The 17,960-nt window shown below is 40.5% G+C and overlaps 1 long non-coding RNA gene across 1 annotated transcript in view; it reads right to left on the reverse strand.

Moving 5' to 3' along the window:
* Window positions 1–17,960, reverse strand: part of LOC130542140 (uncharacterized) — a 44,201-nt gene that overhangs the window by 12,667 nt on the left and 13,574 nt on the right. The gene's annotated exons all lie outside the window — the stretch shown is intronic.

Genomic DNA, 17,960 nt, shown 5'->3' on the forward strand with positions numbered 1-17,960 from the left:
AAGAAGCCATTGCAAGCATATTGGCATGTCCTATGTAATTTAAGGAAGAGGGGGCAAACCGATCTCCAGAGACATGGGATGAAGAGAGCCAGGGACCTCACCAGCAATGAACCCTGGGCCTTCTCTTGCAGGCCTGGGGCTGCTACTGATGTGACCCCATTATTAACCGTCCTCCTTTCTGTGTTGTTTCTAAGATTGGACCAGTAGGGGAACTATAGCAGCCAGGAGTCCCCTTCTATGAGAAAACTGTGCATTTCTCAGAGGACAGGGGCAGGTGGGCCAAACTAATAAGTGTCCATTACAAGAAGACAAAGAAAGGCCAGAAAATTTTAACTAAAGAAAATCAGCAGGACTTGATGAAAGACCAGATGTAAGGATAACTGTACAAAAGTGTTTAAAAATCTAGGTATCAATCAGATATTGAAAGATAAAAGAAAGCACTCACTTTCTTTATATTTTCCTCTACTTTGAGGACCTTTAAAATTAAGGATTAAAGTGTGAATCAGATCTGAGGCCCAAATGACTCTGAGCTCCTAGCTAATCACCAAGTATTTTTAAGTACCTTGTATGCATGAGTCTGAACAGGCTTTTGCCACCTCCACACCCTCCTGTACCCCCACAAAACTGAAGGAATACTAATTGACTAAGAGTTCAGAATTCATTTTGGTGGAAAAACAATAGTCAAAGTTAATTTTAGCCGTTAGATAGACTAGCCGACACGTTGATCAATTGCGTTTTTCATTTATGATGTAATTGCTTTAGTATTACCTAGTCACGGACATGGACCATCTCAACCTTGCAAAAGTGTTCATTAAATTTTCTTATTTCTAGGGGCAGAATGTAAATGTGCCTACAAAGCTCATGAATATTAATATGGAGGACCATACTTTCCGCCCTAAGTCCCCCTCACCCTATAGCTATTACTGAACAACTAAATGGGAACACGTAACAGTATGTAATTACTTTTTGTTTTTAAAGAAAAGCTACCAATTCAGGTGTCTGCGCTAGAAGCAACAATCTAATTTATTCTTGTAGTCCTATATCACACAGTACCACACGTTTATGCAAAGAACCAGCTCCAGCTTGCATTTAATAACTCCAAATGAGTTGTCGGACACCTTTAAATAGGAAATTGGCATATAAAGGACCCCAAGGGCAGAGGAAGGGTAAAAGTGTCCATAGATTTTTTCCTTTCCCCCCTGTCATTTTCAGAATAAATTATGGCCTTTTATTTGACTCACTAACCTAGTAGTGTACTGCTTTAACAATACTTATAATTTGTGCTTGAAATATGTGCCCAACCTATTGACACTTTTTAGACAATAAGAAAGAGTCAGAATATTCCTCAAAGGAAGTAGATGATCCCCATTTGCAGTTCAGGTATTACCTTCTAAAGCTTCAAAAGGGCCAGGCTCCTGTTTTCACAAATATATATCCCCTTATAATAGTCCTAGAAATATCATTTATATTGGCTGGAAACTCTACACATTCCCCTTTTCCATTGCCCCACACCCAACTCCACTGATTTTCCAAGCAGCCATAATCCATAGAAAGAGGTTTGATTTACAAAGGAAACAATACAAACACCACATCTGCAAATGAATTATAAAAGGTGAGCCTAACTAAAGCAGCAGTCTCAACCAGTGAATGCACTTCCTCAAGAACCACTGGATAGAGAAATTACAGTGTGCAGTGAGCAGAGGCTTCCCCTGCAACAGCTGGAGACTGCATGCTTTCCTTGGCTGGGCCACTATCAGAATGAACTCACTCCTGAAAAGTCAGTCATTCATAAGCACCCTCACCCATAAGCATGATGGGTCCCCTGGTAAGAAGATCTTAATCTATCTTTTCCCTTACCCACACTCCCACACTTTTGTGTTCTCTCGCCTTTCAGTCCCTTTGTGCCACACCCTCCATCAGTCTTCTGTGAGTTCGATGCTTTTGCACCAACCTGACCAGCATGCCCTCCTGTCGGGGGAGCAGCTCCCTGACAAGCCATTGCATTGGCAGTGATGCACTGGGGGAACTGAAGAATGGAGTGTATACAACAGCACGCTCATCTCTGAGAGATTTGTCAGCTAGTAGTTCTCAGCCTTCTTTTCCACCATGAAATGCCTGATGGAAAATATCCACACATCTGTCACTTCCTATCGGTGACAGCTGTCTACTACCCACTGCCTAGATTATTTAGGACACCGGCCATGAGTTTGTGCAATTATCCGCCAGCTGGCTCTACCACCACCCCTTTCTTTGCCACTGACTCAGGAGACACAGTGGTGAGGATCACCAGCAGGCTAGGACAAACACAATCAATATTAAAATAGAGTGAGCCAAAATAGGTGAGTATGTATCCCTTATAAATAATGGCAACTTGAAATAAACACTGGCAGTTATGGTCACATAAGAAGGATCAGAGCAATAAGAAGATGGGTAAAAAGAGTAGCAATTTACTTACAAAAACCCCAATGGGAAGGCAAAAGGAACCTTGTGAATACAGTGTTAAAGAAAAAATTGTTTCAACATTTTTTAAAGACTGTAAGAAAGACTTTATTCAAGAAGAGTTCACTGTAATGGGGTTTTGTGGGAGGGGAGAGAGATAGGGCTCAACTCTGAATACAAGAAGGAAAAGTGGAGGAGCAGGGGGTCAGTGGATGGAAAACTACTAAGAGGAAATATCAGGGGTAAGGGGGAAATTCAGGTTAAACCCACTTGACAAGATTCTTGCTAAAGGCAGGCCAGGGCAATTAGACATCACCTGGTAGACGGTGGAGGATGAGGAACCTGATCAGGTTTCAAGGGTGATCAGATAATGGGAGAGGAGGAGGTCTCACTCTTGAGCACGACCCAAGGACAAGGGCCTTACTAAAGGCGGTGAAAGAGATAGTCTTTCTCAATAACCATACCTTCCCACTGTAGGGGAGCAAACTTTGCCACCCCAATATGTGTCTTCTTGGCACGTGAGTTATTTTAGGCTGACTACTATTAAGAAACAGACAACTCAAGAAGTTTTTCTTTTTGCCTCCCCCGCTAAATGCCTTAAAGAATTTAGATAGAGGACTTGTTCCAGGAAGGGAGCTGTTGAGCTGTCACCATAGATAACTACAGTATGATGTGAACTAGGTGTGGTAGACAGGGAGGAACATAGCAAGGCCTGTTTGATTAAAGTCTTCTCTGTGTCCCATTGTTTCTGGAAGGCCCAGCAAACATATGTTTACTAAATATTTACTCATTCCATTCTTCTTGTGAATTGCCTTCCTTCCCTTTGAAGCCCCAGATGCCTACCCTTTCTTGTTAGTCCAGAATGACATATATACTTCATTTTGCCTGACTGTCTTTAGAATCTCTCATGTTCTTGGGCATTTCCCATATATATGTAATTAAATTTGATTTTCTCTTGTCAATCTGTCTCATGACAAGTTAGTTCTTACATCAGCCAGAAGAACCTTAGAGAGCAGAGAAAAATTTTCCTCACCCACACCACCTGGAGAGTTTCTTTCTGAAACTCTTCTCTGTTCAAAACTTGCTCTTTGTTTTATGATAAAGCAGGAGGTACTGTTTTGTTTTTAAATAAGAACAGGAACGCATAAAAATGTGCCAAAGTTCAACTGTTAGGGGAAGCATTTTTATCACCTATGAATGCATTTTAAGTGGACATCCACACACACATTCCCTGTAGCATGGCTATGAAAAGCCGACAGTAGGAACTTAGCATTGGCAGCCAAGGGGTTAATATTACCATTCTAGGGCTGCCCTCAAAACAGCACACTTAATCAGTCAACTATTTTTCCTGCCTCTACCACATGAACTGATGGTATTACACACATGTTTCAACTTACTCCACACGGTGCCAGCTATTGCAAATGCATCACAATAAAGGGGTTTTGTATGAAAATATTTGAAACTATTTAAAGTAACTGCAAACATATGCATACTAGTTTTGTTACATTTTTCCCATTGTTACCAAAGACCATGTCTGTCTTTTCTTTTTCCATTGTTTTCCCCCTTCAGTTAAGCTTAAGAGATGAATCTTTATTGCATTTCGATCTCTTCCTCACCTCAAAACAAATTGTATTCAGCAGGATGCACTGAGTAAAGCTGTGCTTCTCAAAAGGTGGTCCATGAAGTGGTCTTTGGTAAGCTTAGCATTTCTGCAGGTAGGATGCCATTTTAATGAATACCTTCAAAACCTGAGTTACAATCAGTTACGGTCAGCTATTTCCCTAGCTCCCTTTTTAGCACAGACTAACATAGTTTTGCTCATGCGGATACTATAAATTTTATTTTGGTGTTAAATACATGTTAAATAGATTCATTGACAGGGCATATCATTTGGAGATTTATATATTTAAGAACAAAAGTTTGTCTTTTTAGTACAGAATTTTCGCATGATAGATGTTTCAAAGTGATAGTTTTGGCTTTTTTTTTTTTTCAAAAAGCCTTTGGGATAGCATTTATCTACACACTCTATTTGATAGGAAATTGCTGTTTGTTTTCCTTCTAATCCTGTTGATTTCTTTGTCACTGTTATTTCTTCATATTTTAAAAAATTAATTCCCATTTTTCATTTTTCTTTTACTCCAACCTATCTAGCTCAGAGTATGGTTATCACTGCATACATAATGAGTTTTTCCACTTTTGTCTTCTTGAATCAGATCCCAAGTTTACTTGGTTTTGTCTCTTAGGTCCTGAGAAATACGGTGTGCCATTTGGACCCTCTGGAAGGCAGACACTGAAGAGAAGTTAGGGAAATGAAGGGCTTATTGGACAATAGCTTCCGTGAAAGGAAAGAACAGAAGTCAGGATTAGATAAGAGATGCCATCAGACAGTGAGATAGACCTGATAAAATACCTCTCTGTCCAACAGGGAGCAAAGATCACCTATAAGGTGAGTCCTGCTTGGGTGGAGATGGCTAAGCCCTTGGATCACCATCTTGTTCCATCATTGGCTGCAGGCTTCCCCAAGAAGAGCAGGACCTCAGTGCAAAAGCTGTGGTAGATGCTTGAAGAACTGGGGACTGGAGATGTCTGCTAACCACACTCTCATATCTGGGCAGCAACTCCTTTCTTGAAGGGGAATCTGAGTGGTGCATTCCTATGTCTGTCACAGGTGAAATTCTCTTACTTTAAACAAGTAACAAGTGACCAAATACAATATTTCAAAAGCAAAAGGAAATTTTAAGAGTAAAAGAGTTACACATTGCATCAGAATATGTAAATATGTACACTGCAATATCATTATTTGGTTTTCTAATACCATATACAAACTTACATATACATACATCTAACTTGTTAATATTTGTAATCACATTTTCTTCACATGAACATTTAAAGATACGTAATGCTAGAAATCCAATGGACAAGGCATAGAGTGACCCAAAATGAGTGGAGAAGAAAAACAATTTCTTTTTTTTTTTTTTAAGATTTTATTTATTTATTTGACAGAGATAGAGACAGCCAGTGAGAGAGGGAACACAAGCAGGGGGAGTGGGATAGGAAGAAGCAGGCTCCCAGTGGAGGAGCCTGACGTGGGGCTCGATCCCATAACGCCGGGATCACGCCCTGAGCCGAAGGCAGACGCTTAACCGCTGTGCCACCCAGGCGCCCCGAAAAACAATTTCTTATATATGAATATCTTTCATTTGCAAGGGACATTTGATTCTACATAGATATAAAGTATTAAAACAACACATTGGTGTTGGAAAGATATGCAAATGCCCAACATCTATTATTTCACAAATATGGGATGTTTGGAAAGTGATTTTTTTTAAAGATTTTATTTATTTGTTTGAGAGAGATAGAGAGGAATGGGGGAGGGGCAGAGGGAGAGATAGAGGAAGAGGGAGAGAAGCAGACTCCCCACTGAGCATGGAGCCTAACTTGCAGTTCCATCTCAGGACCCTGAGATCGTGACCTGAGCCAAAATCATGAGTGGGATGCTTGACTGACTGAGCCACCCAGGTGCCCCTGGGAAGTGATTTTTTTTGGAGTCCAGTTTATCTTAAATAGTTTTACAGAAATTACATATTATTTTTAAAAATTTACCTAATCAACAAAATATTGGCTATATAAATCTTAAGAATGTTTTCAAAATTATTTGGAATTATTCAAAATTCTTTAATTGTATGTACTGGTATTTTATATTTATGTTTTCATCTAAGTACTGTGGGAATTGGTGAGCATTAATTATCCATGGACACCAGCTATTAGAGAACACTTATCATAGTTAATGGTTAACATCTGCATTAATACTACATGTACCTATTAATTAACCCCCTTTGTGTGGAATGTTTATGGTGCATGACATTTTCTAATATTTTCCTCGAGATAATATGAAAGTTAATGAGAACTGCACATGTGCATCAAGAAGAGAATAGAGCCTTTGTCCTAATCTTATTAAGTTTCTCCAGATGTGATAATATTGTCCTGTCTCCAAATGGCTTTTTTTATCACTTTAAACTAATAAGATTTAAAATTAGAAAACAAAGTAACACGAGCAAAGAACTTCCTGAACTTGCATTTATTTTTTATTTTCCTTAATAATCTTAAATTTCCTGTGGGTAAAAGAATGTGATTGCAGAGTCAATACACAGCTGATTGTAGATCTAGGGGCATTTTTCTTGCACATAAACCTGAGTTATAAAGCTCAGAGTATTTTCAAGTCCAGAAGAGAGCAAGATACAGATTCTATTGAACATTACCTGCCCCATTTTAAAACACCATCTGCTGAATGCCAATTATGTGCCTATAATATGCTGAACGCTTCCACATATACTGTCCCACTTAATCATTTATTCATTCAACACATATTATTAAGTACCTTCTGTACTAAACAAAAGGAATACAACACTGAGCAAAACAAGCATATTTACTTTCTTTGTGGATCTTTCAGTCTGGTGGGGGAGATTGATATGAGATAATCCTATCAGTCATCTGTTGCTGCAGAGAAAACTACCCTGATGTTCTGTGGCATATGACAATAAAAATGTAATATCGCACTCCACGTGCAGGTCAACTGAGGCAGCTCAGCTCCATATGTCTCTCATTCTTCTGGGACCAGCAAATGACCAAGCACATGTTCTCCTGAAGGCAGGGGCAGAGATACAAGACAACAAATCCCACCACAAGCATACTTCAGACCTTTACTCATGTCATATCCACTCATATCCTACTGGCCAAGTTGAGTTACGTGGCCAACCCTAAAATAAATGGGGTGCAAAGTACACTCTGCCCACAGTGGATTGGCAAGGGGAACAAACATTTGCTGAACAATAATCCAAATTATCATAATAATTAAGCACAAATATTTAAATAATTAAAAACCCTGGAGCACAACGACAGAAGGTTGAGGGAGCTTGGCAGGAATCTTACAGCAGAGCTGGATCCCATCTGGGGGTCAGGAAGACTTCTCCAAAGACAAGGGAATATGAAATGAGCTGAGGGCTGAAGAACAGGTCAAAAATAACTAGGTAAAGAAGAGGTGTGAGGAATTATCCCAGCAGGGAAAGAGTGTACAGCATGGCAAGTTCAAAGGATTGGGGGGGGGGGTGCTGAGAGCATTGCTCAGAGAGTGAGGAGGAAGGTCAAGGAGCATGAAGCTGAAGGAGTGGGTGCAGCAAGACTTTGCAGGGCCTTGCAGACCGTGTTCAGGATTTCATCTTTACCCTGAGACCAACGGGAAGCCCTGGACGGTTTTCAGCAAGTGAAAGACATGGTCAAATTCAATTTTGGAAATTACTCCTGTTGCAATGGAGGGAACAGCTGAGAGCGGACTTAAAGAAATGAAAGTCCTCAGCAGATAGATTGTAATCAACATCACTGGCATAATCCCCTGCCTGTTTTTATAAACAAAGTTTTATTGGAACATAGCTATGCTCATTCATTTATAGATTGTCTATGGCTGCTTTTATGCTACAGTGCAGAGTTGAGTAGTTGTGACAAAGACCAGATGTCCCACAAAGACAGCAATATTTACTATCTGGCCTCTTACAGAAAACATTTGCCAACCCTTGCATAGATGAGACAGCTTTAAGAAGAAATCATAGAGAGAAGGGACAGAAGATCTAGGACATAACCTGATAGAGAAAAGAATGACAGGAATGTGAAAATGAGCTAGCAGAGGAAACTGAGAATCCTAACCTGCTTGAGTTTTTAGTACCATTTTATAGATCTAGAAATACAGTTTTGGAGAGTGTGGTAGATTGCAACATATAAGCACAAGTTTCTCCCCTTCTTTTATGATTATGTCTTTCCAGTATGATGTCACCATTTCTCCCATCAAGAGATAGAGTGTACCTCTCCACAGCCTTGGCTCTGGGTGGTCCTGGTGACTGACTTTGACCCATTAAATGTGGTAGAAGTGACACTCCAGGAGTTCCAAGCCTTGACTTCGAAGGCCTTATAGTTCTCACTTCTACTCTCATGTCCTGTGACTATCATAAGAGGAGACCTGAGGTAGCCTCCTGGATGCTGAGAGTCCACAGGGAGAGAGCCCTAGCCCACAGCCAGCACCAACCACCAGACATTTAAGTGAGGCCACCTGGGAGCAGCCAGCCTACTGCTGTCACCTGAATGAACCCAAGCAAGCCCAGCAGAGGAGCCGCCCAACTAAGTTTAGCCCAGATTGCTGATCCACAAAGCCACTCAGCTTTGGGCTAGTTTGTTACACAGCAAAAGATAACTGTAACAAAGACATGGAGTGACTTTCTTGAAATCACATGAAGGCTAGGATTCAAGCCAGGCCTTAGGACTCCGGGTACATAGTGTCCTCTCTAGTCATGTTTAAACAAGGCAAATAACAAAAATGATACTATGTTAGTCTGTCTTCCTGATGGTCTGTCTTATGGCATTGAGTTGGCTGATTCTAGATTTGGATGATTTGCTGTTATTTGAAGATGTCTGGGGATGTCCTCCTTTATAAAATAGAAGAAAAAAAATTTAAAAATAGTGTGCCAGCTTGCCTAGTGTCTGAAATTTTAATTATAGGCACTTTATGAGTTTGTTTTCTCTCTTTTGTCTTTGTTTTGGTTGGGGAGGGGTGCCCCCTTCTCACTCTAGAAAAGATTTCACTGGGTCTTTCCCCAACAGATTCATTGTTTGGGTTTAGTATATTGCCCTAGTTGAATTGTAAACAATAATCTTGGGAGGAGAGTTAGCAGTCCTTACTATGGTTTCCTGCAAGGTTAGGCACAGGATAGCTAAGTCTTAAATAAAATGATGATAGCCAGGGACAGTCATTGCCTGGACATACTTTAAGAGAGACAGAGAAGCAGAGAAAGATACCACACTGGGGAACCACAGTCAGAAGGTAATGCGAGTCACTGGGCATCTGAAGTTTAAAAATTAAGAGAGTGGGGAGAGGGAAGAGAGGAGACTTGGAAGGCTGAAATCCTCCTTCATGCTAAATCAGAGGAGCAACTGTTTAATCAAGGAGCAGGAAAAACAAAGTGAAAAAGAGTTAAGAAAAGATTATCTAGCTTGCTAAAATCCAGGTCCATGTGAATAGTCAATGTGGGTACAAAGGTGAAGAAGATGAACTTGGCCCTCAATGCACTACACTCCATCTTCCAGCACCCCTCCCCCCCTGCACCCCTCACTGTGGCCATCTTCACTGCACCTCGCCTACAAACACGGCCTTCTGTCCCTGCAATATCTTCTCTTTTTTCTGTTGTCTACCAAAACCCACTGTCAGGAAGACAGCTCTTGGCTATTTGCATATTAATGAGTTTAAATGAACATTAATTTAACATTTAAGTGAACCTCTTGTTCCAGATAAATTGCATCTGAGGTCTAATTATAGGTGGGTGGGCAATGCTGCGTTAAAGGAATTTCTAGGAGTTGTGAGCATGTGGGAGAATCTCTTTCTGGAGCTGGAGATGGTTATGGCTTAACTTGGATTCACATTCACTACATTTAGGAATAACTCTCAATGACAAAAGAAGCCAGGAAATGAGGGTGGTATGGCAGGCTGGTAGTTTGCTAGGATTGTTTCAACTCTGTGTTGAGGTGAAGATACACTTGGAAATAACTCACTCAGCCAAAGAGCCAAAACAACGCAGTATGCATGGCAACAAATGAGAGGGATGGTTAGGACGAGGCTGGGAGATACTGAGTTGAAGAACACTGAGTCAGTCTGCAGGAACAGGGCTAAAGTAGCACAGAGGAAAAGAGATGGAGTTAAAAATGCTGTAAGAAATGATAGATGGAATGATGATCACGGAGAACAGTGAGCCTGATCTCAAAGAGCGATTGAGTTACACCTGTCATGGTGGCTAAAATCATAAGACTAACTACACCAAATGTTCACAAGCAGAGGAAGCAGAGGTAATTCTCATTCACTGCTGTTGGAATTGTCGCAGGGCACCAACTGAAGAGCTATTTTGCGGTTTCTGTAAGGTTAAACCTCATCTACCCTATGACCCAGCAATTCCTCTCCTAGGTATTTACCCAAGAGAAATGAAAATATATGTTCTCCGAAAGACTTGTATAATAAAAAAAAAAACCTTACATAACAGCAGCCTTATTCGTCGTAACAAAAACTGGAGCAATTCCAAATGTCCATCAACAGGGGAACAGATGAACGAATTGTGGTATGTTCATACTATAACATAATCCTCAGTAATAAAAATAAATAAATGAACTGCTAATACATGCAACAGCCTTGATGAAAATATTATGTTAATCTGAAGTTGGTAAATTACGGTCCGCAGGCCAAATTTAGTCCACCACCTGTTTTTCTAACGAAAGTCCTATTGGAATACAGCCACACCCATTCCATACTGCCGATGACTGCTTTGGTGCTACAGTGACAGAGTTGAGTAGTTGAGACAGAGACCAAATGGAATGCAAAGCCAAAAATATTTACTATCTGATCTTTTATAGAAAAAGTTTGCCAATCCCTGCATTAAGCAAAAGAAGCCAAGCACAAAAGAGTACATACTATAAAGAGTACATACTATAATTCCGTTTATATGAAATACAAGAACAGTCAAAACTGATCTACGATGATTGGAGGGAAGGGAGAATTGACTAGAAAGGGGCATAGAGTTTCGGAATGATATAAATGTTCCTTATCTCCTTTAGGGCGGTTACATATCTGCATATGATTGTCAAAACTTCTCAAACTGAACACCTAAACTAGGGGGATTTTATGAATAAAAAGTTATTTCTACGAAAAAAAAGTTTGAAATAAACCACCTAATCAGCCTTATCTTAGGGGAAAAGATTTGCTTTATGGAAGAATAATTTATTTAATTCTAATAGAGTTATTTTGGAAATCCAACGTAATTTTATTATTTCCTATCAGTGCTATAATAAATTTTACCATGAACTTAGTGGTTTAAAACAACACAAGTTTATCATGTCGTAGTTCTGAAGACCAGAAGTCTGAAACAGGCCTCCTGAGGCTAAACCCAAGGTGTCAGGAGGGTTTGGGTTCCTTCCTGGAGGCTCTAGGGAGAATCTGTTCTCTAGTCTTTTCTAGACACTTTCCTGGCTCATAGCCTCCTTCTATCTTCTCAACTAACAGCATGACCCCTTCTTCTATTCTGATATCGTCTCCTTCTCCAACTCCTGTCTTCCATTTTTAAGGACCCTCGTGATTACATGTTAGGCCCACCCAGATAATCCAGGATAATCTCCCTGTTTTAAGGTCAGCTGACTAGCAACCTTAATTTCCCCTTGCCATGTAACAAAACATAGTCACAGGTTCAGAGAATTAGGACACAGACATCTCTGGGGGTCCCATTATTGTGCTTACCACAGACACCCTGTCTGCAAAGCTAAGACACCTCTGTTAACTACTACTTAATTGAAAATCTAATCACTCTCTGATGCATACGCTCACTCTACTGAACTCCCACCTGGTGTAGCAAATGCCCACAGAGAGGAACCCAAAGAAGGTATTTCTTTGAAGTGGTAGAGGAGCAGGGCTCATGCCTTCCAAGACAATAAGAGTAAATACCTCTTTAAATTGATGCCAGATCTGGCAATCAAAATAGAACAAGGGACTCTGACTCTCTTGTGACAAGTAGCAGGCATTGGTCAGAAGGATGGCAGAGATTAGCAAGGAAACTGATGACTATCAATAGAGTAAATCTCTGATACAATTAGCATTGTGCTCCAGCCAGCTGAGCCAGCCAACCCCGCATTCCATTTATCCACAACACAGCAGAGTGAAGAAGGCAGCTACAGTTGCACAAGAATTTTGGAATTATGAAACTTTTCTGTATACTTAGAGGTTTCACAATATTTCCACCTATAATTCATAACCTCAGGAAACACATAAATACTGCTGGTAAAGCCGCACATGCCTATGTCTTTGCTTTCAATTGAAATAAATCAACCCAATATGGTATTATCAGCCATTTTCACTTATCAGATGTTCTTACCAACTTCCATGTACTCAGAGGAATGCTGGGTTAATGAGGTTTATTACTAAATCCACATACGAAGTAGTCACATTAAAAAAAGGGGGGGGGGCCTGTAAGCATGCCCTTGGACATAAGACCTTGGACCTTGAATCTGACATCCCCTTTTGGATCTGATAAAGAACAAAAATTTAACTGAGTAAATCTGAACATCTGATTGTCTTTATTAAATGATTCATGATTCAGGCAGCACCCCATCTAGCAAATAGAGGGGACCTCCAAGAGGTTGTACAAAATAGAAGGTTTTCATGAGAAGGAGGGGAGGGCAAGAAGTTCCTAGCAGAAGAAAAGAAAGGATTGTTCCAGCCAAGGTCACCTTCCCTTAAGGGGAAGGGCAGAGGGTCTTATCATGCAAATTACCTCATCTTCCTTTGAGAGGCAGATGGAGAGGGCTCATGTGACAGATAACCTCATAGGTACTCTTCAGAAAATTCCTGCCTGGTTAAGACTATTTCTGAGGAAAGTTGAAACTGCAATTAGGTTAGGTATTAGCCTCCATTTAGGGATGTGGCCTAAGTGACTCCATTTTGGGCTTGTGATTGTCTTGTCTTTTCTTTTTTTTTTTAAGTAGGCTCTACACCCAGCATGGAGCCCAATGTGGGGCTTGAACTCATGACCTTGACATCAAGACCTGAGCTGAGATCAAGAGCCAGATGTTTGACCAACTGAGCCACCCAGGTGCCCTGTACTTGTCTTTTTAATAGGTCCTACCCACCCAGTACCATTTTCTCCATATTTTGTAGTTACCTATGTGCCAAAGGCTTTGTATAGAAAGTGAAAGTGACACTTAGCATGTAGTGACACTATATACAAAAAATGAAGCAATCAATAGCAGCAGATAGTGCTGTGAAATACTTGCTAGAATCTCAACCATAGCTTGATTATACGATTTCATAATGTTTTTATACACCATTGCATAAAAACATTGTTGTTTAAAATACGGATAACTTTGGGGGCGCCTGGGTGGCTCAGTCGTTAAGCGTCTGCCTTCATCTCAGGGCGTGATCCCAGGGTCCTGCTTCTTCTGCTCCTATTCCCCCTGCTTGTGTTCCCTCTCTCGCTGGCTGTCTCTCTCTCTCTGTCAAATAAATAAATAAAATCTTAAAAAAATAAATATAATAAATAAAATAAAATAAAATACAGATAACTTTGAAATGGAAACACAATAAAAGGTGGAACAACTTATTTACTATAATATAAATGTCACAGTCTAGATAAAAATCTCTCAAAACACAAGGTCTATAGAGGAAAAATAATAAAATAGGTTTTCAGTGATGGAAAAGCCAGTACTATTGTTCTAATTCAATCACCGCATCTTATAGATGGAATCTCTAGGGTTCAGTGAGAAAAAGTGCCAGTTAATGGCACTCGTCATCAGCCATGAGATGAGTTCAAGTTATGACCCCAACTGCATCTCTTTGTTTCCTGTGATGGTATGTTTTTTTGTTTTTTCCATTTTTGCCTAAAAAGAATGTGAGCGTCCAAGTAGGGGCTTCCTGGTGCTCTGTGACATGCTAAGATAACTATTCATAGATGTGTCCCAGAATTCAGCACTACGGGACTGTAGCCCCTAAGGTGATGAACTGTAAGCAAGAGTGGTCAAGATTAATAGCCAATTCATACAAAAACTGGCCTTGCCAGACTTTTAGGGTCCAAGATACTAGCAGATGCATTTCCCAGTGTGAAAGATTAGTGCCTGGAGCTAGCTGGCCTGGATTCCCTACAGTTCCCCATGTCACTGGTGAGAGAAGACTTACAGATTTATTGTTGGACTGTAGTGAAATGAAATCATCATTCGGTCATCATTTCAAACCTACATACGGTCTTACTTTTTTTTTTTTCCTCATAAAAGTCCCTTGACACATTTTCCTCCTTCTTCAAACAACCATTATCTGCACTATATAAAATGAGATCAAGTAATAAATTTTTGTGCAGTAAAGGTAGTCTTCCTGATTATTTGCTATGTAATGATAACATTTGCTTTTTAATTCTTTTCAATTGGAAAAATGCCTTTATTTGTAAATAGCTGCTTAGCAACATTCTTTGTAAATGCTCATATCTCATTTGGAACACCTATCATTTGGTTCTGGAAATCCTTAAATTCCTTGGGGCTTATGCAGTATTCTCAAAACATGGACAAAAGCAGGCGAAAACATGTGAGAAAGTTGAATCTTTCCAATTTTCTAACCAGAAGAGGAATTTAATAAACATGAAAAGCTGCCTTCATTTTGGATGGAACTGATGTGATGCTGAAGGGAAAAAATATGAAATTAAGATCTGGAGAGACAAAGAATAGTGTGTCCATCTATGACAGAGCACATGCCTGGAGCAGATCGAGTCAGGAGTGGGAAACTGGGAAAGTACGAGAAAATCTAAAACTGTGGACTTTTACCATCTGTATATCACTGGGAATCCCTGGTGTCTTGGACCCAAATGCAGCCCTAACTTTTTACAGATGAGGGGAAAGAATCCCAGTTATGATTATTGTCCTGAGGAGTCCATTTCCTCACTCACATCCTCGGGGGGGGGCGGGGTGTATGGGAAAGGAAATAAAGAGCCCCAGTGAGTTTGTGATAATGTACACCTGTCCACATCCAGGGTAGGAGAAGTGTGAGTAAAGGCATTTCTCTTGGTGTTGGCAGACTCCAGCCAACAATGGGAAGCTCTGACTTCCCTGTTTTGGATCTTTCCCAGAGCACTTTCTCTCTTTTCTTATTTATCTATATACCAAGGCTCTGCACAGAAGATGAAGCTTCTGTGGATGCAAGAGTCCCCATAAAGTGGAGGCCCAACACTGCCTTGTTGTGACTCAGCCACCCTGGAAAATGGCGTTCAGCTTCCTCAAGATGTTAAAAATAGAGCTACCCTACAACCCAGCAATTGCACTACTAGGTATTTACCCCAAGGATACCAATGTAGTGATCCAATGGGGCACCTGCACCCCAGTGTTCATAGTAGCAATGTCCCCAATAGCCAAACTGTAGCGAGAGCCCAGATGTCCATTGACAGAGAAATGGATAAAGAAAATGTGGTCTATACCTACAATGGAATATTGCTCAGCCATCAAAAAGGATGAATGCTTACCATTTACATCGACATGGATGGAACTGGAGGGTATTATGCTGAGTGAAATAAGTCAACCAGAGAAAGACAATTATTGTATGGTTTCACCTATATGTGGAATATAAGAAGCAGGGCAGAGGACCACTGGGGAAGGGAGGGAAAACTGAATGAGAAGTCATTAGAGAGGAATAAAAACCATGAGAGACTCTTAACTATAGGAAACAAACAGGATTGCTGGAGGGGAGGTGGGTGGGGGGATGGGGTAATTGGGTGATGGGCATTAAGGAGGGCACGTGATGTGATGAGCACTGGGTGTTATACACAACTGATAAATTATTGAACAATACATCTGAAACTAATCATGTACTATAAGTTGGTTAATTGAATTTAAACTAAAAAAAAAAAAAGAAACTCATTGACACTGCCTACGAACATTAAAAACAGCTCCGCCTCTGCTCACGCACTCTTGAGTGCTGGGAAAGAAAATGGTACTCAGGTACAAAAGAACATATATAAGACACTCTGTGACAATAAGTCAGAATCAGCCTCTAAGATGGCCCCTTGTGACTCCTGTCTCCTTACACCCACATCCCTGTTTAGTCTCCTTCTGCACTGCACCAAGTTGGTCCGTGTGACCAGCGGAATATGGCAGAAGTGCTGATATGCCACTTCCAAGATGAGATTCCAAATGGCATCACAGTTTCCATTTTGGATATCCTCTCATTCTGTGTGTCCCTTGGAACGTTCACTCTGGGAGAAGCCAGTTACCTGCCACGTCTTGAGGACACTCAGACAGCCCCATGGCAGAGCCATGCAGTGAGGATCTGAGGCTTCCAGCCAACGCTTGTGTGAGGGAGCCTTTTTGGATAAGGATCCCCCAGCACCAGTCAAGGTTTCAGGTCATTCAACCAAGATCCTGAGCCAGAACCACCCAGTTAAGCCACTCCTGGAGTCCTGAACCTCACAATCCACGAGACAGTAAATGTTGGTTGTTTTAAGCCACTAACTTTTGGGGTGACTTTTTATGTAGCAATAGATAAGTAATACAAGTTAGAATAGAATATTTGAGAAATTTAGTCCATAAAATCCTTGGTAATTAGGCTGTATCAATTTTTTCCGGGAAAGAAACATCCTGAAGAGAAATTGTTTTTATCTCATTGGGAGGATGTAAAGTGCTTTTTCCAGCCATGTTAAATTCAGTTTTCAGATCCTTGCATTCGCCCAGTTATCTAGCATCTTGTTTATAAACACTACTAGAATAAAATGATAGAAATATAAAGACATACCGATATCTTTAAAGTGCTTAAACCAAGGGTCCCACATGGACACCCTGCAGCATGTTTTGTTTTCCTCCTCGGTATTTGTTTGCATTTTACTTAATATAAAGTAATAGCTATCAATGCTGGATATTTTCAATTTGACCTTTGAGATCCACTCCCCAGGGTGCTGGCCTTTGGAGACTAAAACAATAGGCTTCTCTGTCCTCTGGCTTTCTCTTGGTTTAAGCCAACAGAGGAATGAATATGTGGGAGATCAGAGGATGAAAGGAAACAGAGATGGAGGTATTTTTATTCCTGGCTCCTTCCCTACCATGGATTGGCTATTTCTCTCCACCCAAGACCAAGCCCCTGGCAGGCAGCCCTCTCTGCCCCCTCCCAAAGCCACAGCCAGGCCCTTTAGACCAAATAATGCCCTCTGCTGTTACTGGACCCAGTGGTTTCACCACTCCTTGATGGGTGAGGGAAACCCTGCCTACAGGTTTTTAAAAAATTCCTTTGTCAATTACCCATTTTGAACGTCTCATGCATTTCTTGCCAGGGCTGAACAATATACTCATCTTTTAAAAACAGGAGATTTTCCATAAAGGTCAGTATTTCCACACTCATCTTAAAAATCAGAAGATCAGGCAATACTGGGTCCATATTCCCAAGCAGCTGCTGTCTGTGCCCTTTTTGACAGACCATGAGCTCTCAAGTTATCCACCAGTTCCTACCATTGCCTGTTATGTGATCCCCCCCTCCAACCTTGGGCAACCTTTTTTGACATTTGTATGATTTGCTTGTTCCCTCATGCTCATTTGAGTCTGTGAACTCAGGCTAAATCCGTGGCAGGAAAGAGATAATCTTGAATACAAATCACAATTATATCATATGGTGTATTGGTGCCAAGAAGTGATGAAGACAATATGGACAATGGCAATTAAGTAGATGAAACATTCATTTCTGTCTTTGAGACATTTCATGGAGGATGCCTCATTTTGAAGAGCAACACTATACACTAGAAACATTATAGGGTATAAACTCACAAGGAAGTCTGGTCATTATTTACACCGTTGCTTACATGGAAAACTAAATTCTGGAATCCAGTTGATTTCAAAATAACATTTTTGGAATATAATCCAATAATTAAATTAATGACCCTCTTCTAACTAACTCTAGGCATCAAAATCCAGTGATTTCAAAATAACATTTT

This window comes from Ursus arctos, unplaced genomic scaffold, assembly GCF_023065955.2.
Source record: "Ursus arctos isolate Adak ecotype North America unplaced genomic scaffold, UrsArc2.0 scaffold_1, whole genome shotgun sequence".
Lineage (NCBI taxonomy): Eukaryota > Metazoa > Chordata > Mammalia > Carnivora > Ursidae > Ursus > Ursus arctos.